Source organism: Haplochromis burtoni, unplaced genomic scaffold, assembly GCF_018398535.1.
Source record: "Haplochromis burtoni strain Fernald_Lab_line unplaced genomic scaffold, NCSU_Asbu1 Contig_76, whole genome shotgun sequence".
NCBI classification, from domain to species: domain Eukaryota; kingdom Metazoa; phylum Chordata; class Actinopteri; order Cichliformes; family Cichlidae; genus Haplochromis; species Haplochromis burtoni.
In genome coordinates, this window is record NW_024582437.1 from 1,854,537 (window position 1) to 1,867,847 (window position 13,311).

Sequence of the window (13,311 nt, forward strand, 5' to 3'; positions counted from 1 at the left end):
ATTAATAAATTCTATATTATTATTATTATTATTATTATTATTATTATTATTATTAATAATAATAATAATAATAATAATAATAATAATAATAATAATAATAATAATGTTGTTGTTATTGCAGTTTTTATTAATTCTTTCGAGGTGTGTGGCTAAGTGTGTATTGTTTTATGTTGTTACCTGTAGAGACCAATGACAGACACTTAAAATCTCTCCTTTTCAACAGGATTGAATCAATACAACTACGGACCTGCGGGGGTCGCTGTTTCCCACAAACCCTCCCTGTATTGGCTCACACACTCCAGTTAAGACAGGAGAATTAACATTAATAGCCCCATAATCACCATGCAATAAGACCTAAAAACGAAATCTTCATCTTGCAATGAAAAATGGCCTCAACGCAAACTGAAGGTCAATGACTGAACATATGGAAAACTTGGACTGCATCTTGATATATCCCAAATAGATGAAGATAATTAGAAACTAGGGGACTTTGATTGCCATCCCCTCGCTGCTCTTAGAACAGCTAATCAAGCCCTCATCATGCATAATAACGCGCTGATGGTTTGCAGGACAGCTGCTTCCATGACAAGTGATTCATGCAAATAGACGCTTTTAATGCAGGCTCTACATGTGTGCCAGTTTGCGTCATTCTGAGACTGTCACATCCATACTGATGATATTCAGTACTATAATGCACTCTAGCACACACCGTGAACTGGGCCTGCAGTCTGGCTGTGCTCCATGTGAGTAATCGCCTTGCACAGACACCAGAGAGAAAAATAATAAAGCTTTATGGTTTCAGGAAAGGATTCAAGCGTTAGGCAGTCCGTGACATCACAGAATCGTCCACAGAGAGGGAACATTAAGTTCTGAGTGGTGAGTGTTTCCCTTTTATTCCCCACAAATAGAATACAGTCAGACATCCCACCCCCAACCCCCACTCCCAAACCAGTTTTGTCATTAAACAGTACCTAGACAAAGGCAATCCTCAACAACAAACCCTGTTTAGATAGCAGGTGACTGGAGCCATGTAGGGAATTCATTGCGGTAATTAAAAAGTCTGGCTGGACTGAAATGATGAATGTCAGGTATTGACACACTGTCAGGCAGGCTGCGCGTGTGTTTGTGTGCTGATTTTGTTCCAGTGTAGCCGGGGCTGATTAAAGCTAATGACGCAGGGCCTTCTCAGCATCTTGCTTCTGTTCCAGCCTCGCATAATTAGGACTGAGAGAATAATGGTCTAATCACACAACTCTAGCTTCTCAACTACAGCTTTCCTCTGCAGCTTGTACAGCAGTCACCTGGCCCTTGGCTTCATCTGTGGTCCATCAAAACACCCGAGCCTGCATCCGCTGGGAAATCAAAGATAGCTCCTTCCATCAAAGATTTAGACTTGATAACAGGATTCATCCAGTAATATAAAAAAAATTTCTGATGATGTATGATGGCCTTGACTGCCAGACTGACTAAAGGCCAGTATTTGTTGTTTGTTTCTGTGGATTACTGTTGGAGGGTCACATGACCGATTGCTGACAAAGCTCAGATTTTAGAAGTGATTGAACTCTGACATCATCAGATATGACCCAGAAGTCTTTCAAATTTTGAGATGCATACTCTATAGTGTCTCTTTTTGTTGTAACATTCATGATTAAAATAAAAAAATGAAAAATCATCCAAGAATATCCTTCAAGATCCTAACATAACAAACTTTATTATTAAAATAATTTTTGCTGTCACTCTTATCCCTAACGTACATAATATTCATATAGTTGTTATGATCTATCCATCCATACAAACACTTCTGAACTGATTTAGAGCCAACACCTGACATTGGGGTGAAAAGGTACAATTAGTACGAGCCAAATAAGCATGTTGGATTAACATGTAGTGTCTGTGTCCTTTAGCACAAACACAGTAAAAGAAGACTTTTGTGTACAATTTGTTCATTTTTTGTACAATTTGTTATTCTAATTTAACATTGCTCACAAACTAAATCTGCCCTCGAGCTAAATATAACATCTTCATGCTCCCAGCGAGCACAGATGAAAGGCCAGTCCTTCACTGCCAGGTCACCTCAACACCATCTTTTGCATCTGTGGCATTTCTGGAGGCAGGGCCCATTTTTAAGGTGTTGCTGCTTTCCCCAACCCATCTCTGACATTCAGCACAGTCTCACACAATCCCTTTCATCTGTAGTTAGAGGGTACCTTTCCAGCAACACAAACTGTATAAGGTGGGACAGCCACTGAAAACAGAGAACAGACCATTTGAGTGCAAATAATAACCTATTATTTTGACATTTCTGGCATTTTTCTGCTCCCATTCCTGCTGCCCACTTTCAGCATTTGTTTTCAGGCAATACTATCTACTTTTGCTCTGTGCTACAGAGTTTCTACATGTATATGCAATGGAAGTGTAATGGAGATAGCATGGCAGGGGCACCAAAATCTATTTCCTGTTTGTCCTATCTGTTTTGTCACATAGCACAAGTTAACTGAATAACGTTCCTCACTGGCTATTGGTATCACCAAAGGTCATCAAAAAATTCTGAAGAGGCATACATATCTCACAATATGTTAGCTTTCCACTGTTAAAGGCATCTGACTGTATGGTGTGATGCTCCACTACAGCCAGAACCTCATACAGGAAACAGCTTGCTTGTATGTCATGTGAAATGGCAGCGTTGCTCAGTAGCTCTGTCTGTGAGCATATGTACTTTGAAAAACAAAAAATGTGCCAACAACTTTTTGTGGAGATGAAACATCAGAGGTTCTGTAGGGGGTGGGGGTAGTTATGGTTTCCTTTAGGTGTTCACTGTGACTGAGCAAACTGTCTTTAGTAAGTGTTTCAGCTGATCTCGTGTTCACAAGCCAAATCTCACTCTGCTAGCCGCTAGCAACTGTAGCTGTCCAATGTAATAGAGTATAAAGGCTAATCTTTCTCTCTGAAATATGATAATAAGAAAAAAAGTAGCATAAAGTGAAAACACTTAAAGTAAATACTTTGCTGAAATATGTTAATGATAGCGTTTCACTTGTCAATGATTAGTACGCTGGTGTTAGCATTTACCTTAAGCAGCCTCAAGAGTTGAAAGCATGATTGAAAGTCTTTTAGACTTGTTGAATTAGGTAATGAGTGAAATGCAAATCCCTGTATAGCCAAGGAGAATACATTATGCAGGATGGTACAACATAGTAAATGTTTCAGTAGTGCCAAGAAAAACTACTAATTTTTCAGGTTTCTCCTGCAAATAAAAACTAATTTGCTAAATGTAAATTGCAATGCAGCTTCACTACAAAATCAATACCAAAGTAGCAGCACTTGATATGATTTCAAAATATGATGTTGCATATTATTGCCTCTAGTAATGCTTATGTGAATGTGCATTCAGATACTTTCCACTTTTTATTAACTATATCAGTATATAATATATATATAACTAGTATATATAACTATAGGTTCCACCCATGGAGCATGAGATCATGTTGAATTTTTTTTAACTATTTTACATTTTATCTAAGATTGTATGCAATATCTCCTAGGCAATTTACTCAGACTTACACGGATGAGAAATTCATGTTTACTGCTACCCAGTAAGTCTCAAAGCAAATTAATTTGTGCGCCACCATTTACATTTTTATGATTGGTGTGAGAAAAGACACGCACACACAACCCTAAATGTTATTGCTGCAATAAAGTGCCTCTTTAACTAATTTCTGATTAATGGATTGTTGTTCCATTTGGCGCCCATTGTGTAAGCTCATGTAATTTCTAATTTTTTAGTGCGTCCCTTTTGTGTTCTGTAAATGATCCAGAGTGAAAAGCAGCCTATACACAAGCCTTTCCTTCAACTAAACAAGCTGTTTCTCAGGAAATGTACTGTCTCCTTTATTTATTTATGAGTGAGCTCTGGGGTGTTCAGGAGGGTAGGCATCACAGGCATCTGTCATCAGCGCTCAGTCTTCAAACTCCACGTGGTGCTCATCGATTTTAGCCTCTCACTGCTGAAGAGCTCTATCAATCAATACAGTAACAAGTCTTCATTTATACTTGAGAAATGCTGTTTCCAGCGCAGCGGGCATGAACTCCTGGTGTTGTCAATGTAGCCATAAATTTTCAATTCTGAATTCAAAATTTTGGCTTTGGGCCTTATCTCTCTAACATGGCTGTACCTCATCTGGTCATGGCACAACGAAACATAAGTGTGTGAAGGCTCATCTGCCTTCACACACACATGAACTTCAGTGACATCCCAATGTGTTTAATATGTCGGCGCACCCTTTGCAGCCATAACAGCTTCCAGTCTCCCGGGAAGGCGTTCCACAAGGTTTAAGAGTGTGTCAAATTGAATTTCTGACCATTGTGAGGTCAGACACTGATGTCGGATGAGAACGCCTGGCTCATCTCTGCTGTAATTCATCCCAAAGGTATTCTTTTGGAGTTGAGGTCAGGACTCTGTGCAGGCCAATCAAGTTCTTCCACACCAAACTTGATCATCTATGTCTTTATGTACCTTGATTTGTGCCTGGTGTGCAATCATGTTGGAACAAGAGGGGCCAACCCCAAATTATTCTCACAAAGTTAGTAGCATGAAATTGTCCAGAAATGGTCCACGCACCTCACCATCTGCTGACTCTACTCTGTGATTTGTGGCTAAGTTGCGGTCGTTCCTCATCGCTTCCACTTTGTTATAATACAGTTAACAGTTGACTGTTGAATACCTAGTAGCTAGGAAATCTCACGACTATACTTCTTTCACAAAGTTTGTAGAATTCAATGATTTAGATGTGTGACTGAATACTTTTGGCAATATAGTGTATAATAATTTTTTAAGTTGTTTACGTGGATTTCTTCCTGCACCATAGGGTTGCATCCCTGAAACCACTTTGTTGTCTACAATTGCTATATTGTATTTTGCCTCTTCTAATACAATCAATCAATCAAGCCTTTTATTTGTCACATGCAAAGTTTACGCCTGCAGTGAAATTTGTGTATCGAAGGAGCTCCTTTTGGTGTGCAGTACTTTACTCTTGAGACTGATATTGTTTAAGCATTTAGGAATAAATTAGGTAAGTCATCACCTCTTGTGCATTCAATAATAACCTAATATATACACTGCTATACACAGCAGTTAACTTTAACCTATCGGTGAACTGTGATTAATACACATGTTATTTATTTTGATGAAATTCGTAAATGTACTTAATTGTTAGTCTGTTCACACAGCTAAAAATAATTAAGAACATTCTAAAGCACCGCTCTGCCTATATTATAGAAGTTCTAGTACTTTCAAGCATTTCTTTCCTCCCCTTTGTTTTTCCTTTTTTTGTACCCTTTGTCTCACTTTTTACCGTTCCACCAGTGTACCTCTTGCTTCAAGCTTATCTGCCAGGTTTAGTTAATAGTTTCTTTACAAGTTAAGATTCTGAAACACCTGCTCAGTTTATGCATGTTCATACATTTCAACAAAAATTACTACTAGTGGTTATGCCACACTTTTTATGGCATACTGCCGTACCTTATGACATTTTGCTTTTTTTATTTTTACTCAAGTACATAAAGTTTTATTTATATCTCTAATGTTTATTTTGTATTTAAAAGTAAATGTGATAAATGACTTCTTTTTTTGACAGCCATGTGATCATTAGCTGGAGCCCGAACAAACCCTAATAGTTCCACAGTCTTAAACCCGTTTAAGCTTAGTGGGTCTGTTTTTGCTCACTAGAATCGTGTATTTCTTCCTTATCTGCAGCCACTGTGTCATTTTTATTCCTGCAGTGTATCTGAGGATGACAGCTCTCCCCCTTCCCCTCCCCTCTCCGCTTTCTCCGCTCTGCCGGGACGCTTGCCCGGTTTGGTTTGGTCCGCTCCTCCCCTCTCCTACGTCTCACCGATGGTAGTTTCTATTGGGAGAAGGTCAAATGACTCCGCATGTCTGCCTCTGTGTACATTCCTGCCGTGGCGCACGCCTGAAGAAGAAATACTTTCATCGCGAGTGTGTTTGCGAGCATCCGAAAGGCGGCATCGCGCAATGTCCCTCTAAAAGTAAGTACCGATGCGCAGCGACATGTTTGTTCTCTGTCAAACGGATAGCCCGGCTTCTTCTTTCTTTTCTTTTTTCTTTTTCACATGTGGTCGGATAAGTCGTTTCCTTATAAAGCTTTAATGTTTGCAAAGTGTAGTGTTTCTGTGCGGATGCTACAGCTCAGGAACCCAGATGGTTTAAAAATAGTTCCTTGGGGATGCTTGGAGTCTTGTGATGCTTTCAGCGGTGCAGGTGAAATTCAGGTGAAGGGAGGCTCTTATTCCCACTAAACAAATAACCTGAGCTGCTTGTTCTTCATGCGCCTCAGCGGTACTTACATTCAGATCAGTTTTACCTTTGGCGCTCCTGCTGCATTTTCGCTATCCTGGAGTACATTATAGGAGCTTAATGAACGAATACAGCTCTGAGCAGCAGTAATAAGCCACATTTAGTTCTAAATAATGCAGAGGTAAAGGGAAGGTAAACAGTAATCAAAAGAAAATGGGAATTCAGACTATTCATCAGCACGAAAGTGTATTGAACCATGTTTACGTTATTTACTCAACAGTACATGTTATCTGAGGTCTGTGCTAATGTGGGAGCATGGAAAGTTCACTCCTCAGCAACTAGAAAGCTCTTAGGAAGGTAGACTTAATGAAGTGAGTCATCTAAGTGTGGCCACAACTCCCCTCCTCATCTTCCCCTGCAGAGTAGTATGTAGCTAACTAAGCCTATTACACCATTGCATAATGCAATAAGGTATTCCCATAAGGTGCAGAATGAGCTGCCTCTGGGAGTCAAGTGGTGGAAGCCTGTGTATTGTCCTTTTAATCACTTATTATACATGCTGGTAAAACATATAAGGGAGAAGGTAGTCACGAACACAGAGCTAACTAAAGGGAGCTGGATCACTGTCCACAGACACGGTGGCTTCACTGATGTGAAAGGTAGCTTGGTCAAGGGCAGCGAGACGTTCAAGGTCAAATCAGAGTGAAAACGGGGAGAGGAGTTGTCAAGTAAAGTGTCTGATTTTTGTGATGAATGCTCATCTTGTTTCACTTGCTCAGATGATCCTTCATGCTGCTCAGGCAAACCGTTTTCTAACAATGCTGCCATCAATCCATGTAAAAAAGAATTCTTTAAAAAGAGCTACAAAAAGCATTTTCTAAAGAATCATCTTTCAAAGGTTGGGAGAAGTTAAAAAAGAATACCAGTGTGTTTCCTGTACGCTAATGCAAAAATCTCTTAATTGCATGTTTTGTTAATATCCAGTAAAATATAAGAAAACACAGTTTGGTAATGTGGCATTTTGCTTAAAAAGTAACTTGGATTATGTAATTTTTCATTACTATGGACATTTATAAATAAAAAATAGTTTAGGCATAAATCAAACCATGTATATACTCGTAAACTACAACTATATTTAGACTGTGTGTTAACTTTCCTGTATATATAATATGCTCAAAAACAATGATATTTGAAAAGCTATGATGTTTTTTTTTAATATAGAGTTGTTTTTTTCCCCATGTCATAGACTAAATAATGAATTGTTTAGAAAAAATATTGGTCAGTTGAGCGTTGTGTTGTAGTAACTGAGTGTTTAGCTCTGCTACCAACATTTTAGAAATGTCAAGACTAGGGCTTGCAAAAACCTGGTACTGAGATAGGCCAACAATCAACAGTAAAAACAACTATCGGATTAGGTACTACTTTGCAACATTTTCAGTGCCAGCAGTGCTGTCTTTGCCTCATCCAGCTGACACACAGCTTCACACAGCACTGCTGCAGACAGGCAGACACACCGCCCTCCCTTTAGTGGCAGCATGAACTGTAGTCTGTGTTCACAACCACTGAACAACATTTTATGAGGGTTTTCAAGCTCCCCTTTCAACAACATTGCAGTATTAAACAATTAACATACATATTAACCCGTTCAACTATTAGAATCTGCCATGTTCTTTACCATAGAACTGTTACTACAGTAGAAAAAATAGTAGTGACACACACACAGACACATGCGCACACACCTTCAGTCATGACTCTTATGATGAAATCATGCACGGTCCTGCTGGCTTTGATTAATCCTTCACCCTGCAAACATCAGTGAGTTCTTGCCGTTACCAATTGATTACTGCATCGAGATTCTCGTTGATGAAACTGAACTGTATTCACTTAGTGGAAATGATTTCATACATGCTGTTTTAAAAAGAAACAAATTCAATTAGTTGGCTCCTAATAAAAATATATCCTTATCTGTATTTCAAGTGCATCAAACTGCGCTTTTATGCTTTCTGATCTTTTATTTATTTTTTTCTCCGCGCTGATAAGCTGAAGCTGTGAGGGACGAGGCTTGATGTCTATCAAGATAGCCACGAAAAAATTCGGTATCTCTCGACTGTGTGAGGCTCAACAACAACTGCAGCCTCCTCTATCTCCTCTATCTCTGCACGCTCATCAATGCACACAGCTCTCAGGTAGACTGAGAACTTCTGCACTACCCTTAGAATACAGGCAAAAAGTAAATTGCTAACATGAGATCAGACAGTGTTTCTTGAAAGCACTCTTTGGGAAGACTTATTTAAAGTGCTGCTAGTAGACTTTTAAATAAGCCCTTATATGTAGCACAGACTGCTTTTACCCTGAGGGGCATGCTGTGATGTAAAGGTCAAGGTGTAGGCGATAACCCTGTGAGGCTTCGTGCACATATAAGTGGTTCCACTGGGATTCTGTGGTTTCTAAGCACTGTAGTTCAATGTAAAGTTCCTTAATATCCCTGATTTATCATCATATAGACCCTTTTGCTGCCTACGTCATCAAAAGCATGCGTGTGCATTTTGGCAGCGGAGGTAAAGCGTCATCCCATTAATTCAGATAAGGATGACGAGACAACACAGTTGTAAAGCTTGATTTAAAAGTGTTATCATCATAAAAATGTTGGGTTGTTGCGTGTTTGGCTGTCAAAATCACTCCTCTATAAACAGCGGGTTGAAGTTGTACAGAACTATGACGGGATCCCAGCCGTTTCTGAGAAATCTGAGGCGTCTGTGGTAGCAAGCCATTAAACGTGTTGACGAAAGCTGGACTGAGGACACAATCAGAAATGCTCGCATTTGTAGCGCCAATTTACATCAGGTAGGTTATTTATCTACTCTGGTTACACTATAATTCCTGCTTTATATGAATAATAATATCTAAAGTAAGCTGCATTAGCAGGTTTGCTATTTGGCTATTAATCAGTGTAGTGTGACTGTCTGGTAAGGATATATATTTTTTAGAATCAACCAATTTGTTGTGAGCTTGTGCCTGCATATCCTAACTTTTCACATTTCTGTATTAAAGATGAAGAGGATATCCCAGTCCCAAGGAGAGAATATGATGATCTAAACCTGAGATACACTCAGCTTCAGAATGACTGTGTGGACCTGCAGCAGGAGAAAAACTTTAAGCTGAAAATGCAAAGCTTAGAGAGGAGCTGAAAAACTCTGCGTTTTCTTATGCCACTATTAAATGCAAAATGGGGCAAATGCTTTCTTTCACAGGACTTACCTCCTTTATCTTTGAATATAACAGACAAAATCACAGACAGTGTAGAAATAATTTGCCAAAATATCATTCTGCAGGATCATCTTACTGGCTTTTGCTAATGAAATTAAGAGTGGGCCTTAAATAACACTGATTTAGCCTACAGATTTAAGGTATTAAAACCCACCATATCAAATGTATTGTTGCATTCACTATAATGTTGTCCTGCTGTTTCCTTCATGGTTTCACCCTAAAGAACAGATGGGACATTTAACTTGGTTTTGTTGTACTGCATTATATCCATAATTAATTTTCCTTTTTTTATCCGTTGTGGTCACATGGTGAAATTTAGTACGTGTGATCCGATGGGTGTGCCAGTGGTGTTATCTGGACGCATTCTAGTGTTTCAAATTGATGATGCTGCATTTAAGTTTGTGAAATGTTTCTTCACTTTTCACCTTTATTTCCTGTGGTGAGAGTTCCCTGAGTGAGTGTTAAATAAAGCAGTCAAGGGCTCCAGCAAGCCTGGTTGTTCCTCCGTATCAGTGTCCAGTGATGTTGTTTCTGTGTCACTGTTCCCTAGACTTGTCAGCACTGCAGCATCTAGGTCCACAACTTTATTTCCCGGATGTCATCATCGGTCAAATCTGATGACTGGGTAATAAGAATACATAATTATTATGCCGAGTATTTAAAGAAATATATAAAATATATTTTATGAAGCTTGATCATTTTTGTTCAGAACTCATGAAGCAGAGTATTAAAACATAAATGGTACACAACACTGAGTAGCCAATCTAAGGAATCCAAGTTACGAAATAAATAATGTGAAGCTCAAACAAAGAAAAAAAATACTGAAATGACTGAGTGTCTACAGATCTTTATGATTTTTTTTTTTTTTTTTTTTAAATCATAAAAGAAATTGCCGTTGGGGAAAGTCTTTATTCTTCAAGCTCGGGTCCGCTACCAGAGGCCTGGGAACTCGAGGGTCCTGCGCAGTATCTTAGCTGTTCCTAGGACTGCGCTCTTCTGGACAGACATCTCGGATGTTGTTTCTGGAATCTGCTGGAGCCACTCGCCTAGCTTGGGGGTCGCTGCACTTAGTGCTCCGATTACCACTGGGACCACTGTTACCTTCACCCTCCACATCTTCCCGAGTTCTTCTCTCAGCTCTTGGCATTTCTTGAGCTTCTCATGTTCCTTCTTCCAGATGTTGCTGTCACTCGGTATAGCTACCTCTATCGCTCTATCACTGTCTGTATCTGGAAGTCCCACAGGATCTTAGCTTGGTCATTCTCCACCACCCTAGGGGGCGTCTCCCATTTTGACCTCGGGACTTCCAGGCCTTGTTGGCACAGATGTTCCTGTACACTATGCCGACCACTTGGTTATGCCATTCCATGTATGCCCTGCCTGCTAGCATCTTGCACCCTGCTGTTATATGCTGGATTGTCTCAGAGGCATCTTTACACAGCCTGCACCTGAGGTCTTTCCTGGTGTGATAGACCCCAGAACTATTGCTCTTGTGCTGAGAGCTTGTTCCTGTGCTGCCACAAGGAAGTCAGTTGCCGGTCATCAAAGTTAACCTGTTTAGATAGTTTGCATGATCTTTTGTGGATAATCCCTTTGTCTAGATTGACAGACTCTTAAATCTCCTTTCCCAAAATGTGTGCACATCCTTACCTGTGTTATTACTGTTTACAAATTGTTAAAGGATCTATGGCGCTTATGAGGATACATGCAGCTGCATACAACCATATAAGCCACTTAACCAAAATGCAGTTTGACAGGTTCTGTTATGGTTTGGGTTGCATTTCAGACAGTGGTGTTAGGGATCTTAGCAACAGCTCCACTTTTCAACATGACAGTGATCCCATACTGCTAATGTCCAAAAAGCATGCCTGGATAGAAAAACACACAGTGGAAAATGATGTGTCATGGATTGGTCTCCCAGATTCAGGACCTCAGCATTATTGAAGGAGTACAGGATCACCTTGATAGTATATGGAAGAAAGAAGAGTTTTGAATGTCCTTCAAGAAGCCTGGATAATTATTCCTATTTGAGGTATGCCAAAATACACAAGAAGTGGACTGAAAACCAGTGGCAACATATCTACTACAGTGAGTGTCTACAGCCATCTGTAAACACAGTGGAGGCTTTGTTAAGGAACAAAAATCATTCAAGAAGCCTGTAGAACAATTCATGTCGACTACTTCATGAAGAAATGACAGAAAGCTGTCTAAAAAAGTTCAGGCTGTGTTGAAGAAACAGGTGGCCATACCAAGTATTGACTTTCAAGCCCAAAACTCTGTTTTTGCCTTATTTACTGTATTTCTGTGCATATTTCAATAAATAGCTGCACTTATTTCCCATTTTCCCAGCAAAATATAAAGAATTAAGAAGTACCTAAAGACTTCTGCACAGTACTTTGCAGTGTTCTTTACTTTATTAAGCTTTTCCTTATTCTCTGTCACACACACACACTTAGTGTTTGCATGGTGGACAGAGCATGCAATCTAACAATGCAAATATGGAGGTGGACGTACAATAACAGCATCATAGATTACAATAGGCCCCTTTTGTAACTCAAACAAGCAGAACGTTAGCTATGAAGCACTAATTATGATGCATGATTATTTACTCAATTTTTTGTGTGTTATCTGTTTTTTGGAAATTATTGGATTGGTTGTCACAGGAATAAAGCAGGTTTATTTAATATGGGCAGGATTAAATGACCAATGATGTTGCATCAATGTGGGTAGAACCAGTTGTGATCAGTGCAAGTGAATGTTATGCAGTTGGGATCCTGTGGCGTAGCCTTACTCATTATTCCAGGGGGCTGCCAGTGCTCCATTCTAAAAAAGGAATAATTGGTTTGTGTTTATTACCGTGTTGAAATTTCTCTGTAGTCTACTCAAGTGTCCTGCTTATAAATGCAATATTAAAAAGAAGAATAAACAAGCTTTAAACAAAGTAATTCTGCTGGTCCTACAAGACAGAAGAGCCCCTTTAACCCTTCAAAATCAGCCAGTTCATATTTTAGTGCATATAACATCATCAGTTATCACAGTTGTGTTTTATAGTGCAAACTTCAAACTATATACCAGTTTTTAATCCTTACGATTCAGTTCTTTAGATTTTATTGACAGTTTGATGCGCATAAGTCCTACAAAACAAAAATAGATTGAAGCCAACAAAATAACCAAGCTTATGTTTTCTATGTTACATCTCACTGTAAATAACACAGAAGCTTTTTCTATATTTTATGACATGGCATAATACATACAAAAACAAAAATGTTCTGAATCACGTTAGTTTTATATTAGTGTTATATTTTTGAACATGTCAATAGGTGTTTGATATTCAGGTATTTGTTTTAATGAGATGTTGCAAAGCACCATTTGCTAGCAGTGGTTGGTGCTGTCCCAAAGTGGGGGGTAGGCCCAGGCTTAGGGTTAGCACATATGATGACTTTGACCTCAGAGGGTTAAATAATATTTTACTTGTGCTTCCCTGGTCTATGGTGATCTGCTGTTTGCTTGAAATATTAAAGAATTTATCATTAATACAGTTGACCTTTTCAGTATGGACAGTTTTCCTTTGTCAAAGACCACAGGAGCACGCACTTATTCATGATGAAGCAACAAATCGGACTGCTTGCTTTGAAGATCTGAACAAATACAATTATCCTAACTAAGATCACCCAATCCTGGATCACCAAGTGATTCTTGGATCAGAAGTTTTATGACAGACATATTAGCTA

General features: G+C 39.1%; 1 protein-coding gene across 1 annotated transcript in view; it reads left to right on the forward strand.

Annotated features, from left to right (window-relative positions):
- Positions 1-5,903: 5,903 nt before the first annotated feature.
- oxr1a (oxidation resistance 1a) overlaps positions 5,904-13,311 on the forward strand; it is a 169,062-nt gene continuing 161,654 nt past the window's right edge. Inside the window, exon 1 of the mRNA XM_014334212.2 lies at positions 5,904-6,045. The gene's annotated coding sequence lies outside the window, so the exon portion shown is untranslated. The remainder of the gene's footprint in view (positions 6,046-13,311) is intronic.